The 1,200-nt window shown below is 41.7% G+C and overlaps 1 pseudogene; it reads left to right on the plus strand.

The window, feature by feature from the left end:
* The first annotated feature begins 311 nt into the window (after positions 1-311).
* Positions 312-1,193, plus strand: LOC116547991 (annotated as a pseudogene).
* Positions 1,194-1,200: the final 7 nt, after the last annotated feature.

Genomic DNA, 1,200 nt, shown 5'->3' on the forward strand with positions numbered 1-1,200 from the left:
CTGGAACATTCTGTTTCTCAATCACATTTAGTCAAGTACCTGTAATGTAATAGATAACAAATAAATGTCATTTTTGAATGAATAAAAGAATCAATCAGTGAATCAATGCCTAAAGCCATAAATAAAAATAAACTGATATAGAATACCAGGACATTTACATTCTATATCTTAAAAAATAACTATACTAAGTAACTTCTATGACAGGATTATTGAAAAATGCAGAAACAGAATAGTTTTGAGTCTTTCCAAATCCTCCTATAAAAACAGGATAGCCGGGAAGCCGTGGTGTCTGTGCAGAGCGAGAGGCAGGCATGGGGGTGCTGCAGCTGCTGGTGGTGGCCCTCACGTGCTGCTGGTGGCCACAGGGAAGCCAAGGCAAGACCTTGCTGGGCAGCTTCAGCAGCACCGCAGCCCAAGATGCTCAGGGACAGCACATCAGCCACTTTGAGTTCCATGGTGACCATGCTCTTCTGTGTGTCAGAATCAAGAACACAGCCATAGTTGTTGAAAAAGAAGCTAAACTCTACCTGTTCGAAGCTCAGGAATGGCTAAAGCTACAGGAAAGCAATCATGGTTATAGCGTAGTAAAAAATCATCCAAAGCTCAATTGACAATGACCATGAACCAGACTGAACATAATCTGACGGTGTCCCAGATTCCATCTCCGCAAATATGGCATGTGTTTTATGCAGGTAAGTATACATGCCAAGATAACAAGGACAACACTCAGGTGGATGATATCCCATTTGAAATGGTGTTACTAAACACAGATGCTGAAGGGAATCCATTTGATCATTTTAGTGCTGGAGAATCCGGGTTACATGAATTGTTATTCCTCCTAGTCCTAGTGTACTTTGCGATTGCTTGCATTTGTGCTGCATTGTGGCAGGCTATTAAGGAGGACGCATGCACATGACTTTAAAAGTTCTGACAACTGCATTGCTGTTACAGCTGGCTCAGCTTTAGCTAATTACATTCATTTCTCCAGTTACTCCAGAGATGGAATAGGGGTAACATTTATGGGAAGTTTGGCAGAATTTTTTGACATCGCTTCCCAAATTCAGATGTCATACCTACTTTTGAGTCTATGCATGGGTGGGATAATAGTAAGAATGAAGAAGTCTCAAAACAGACCTCTCCAGTGGGATTCTACCCCTGCATCCACTGGCATTGCAGTATTCATTGTCATGACACAGAGTA

This window comes from Sapajus apella, unplaced genomic scaffold, assembly GCF_009761245.1.
Source record: "Sapajus apella isolate SASKATOON/1434 unplaced genomic scaffold, GSC_monkey_1.0 scaffold6085, whole genome shotgun sequence".
Classification (NCBI taxonomy): Eukaryota; Metazoa; Chordata; class Mammalia; order Primates; family Cebidae; genus Sapajus; species Sapajus apella.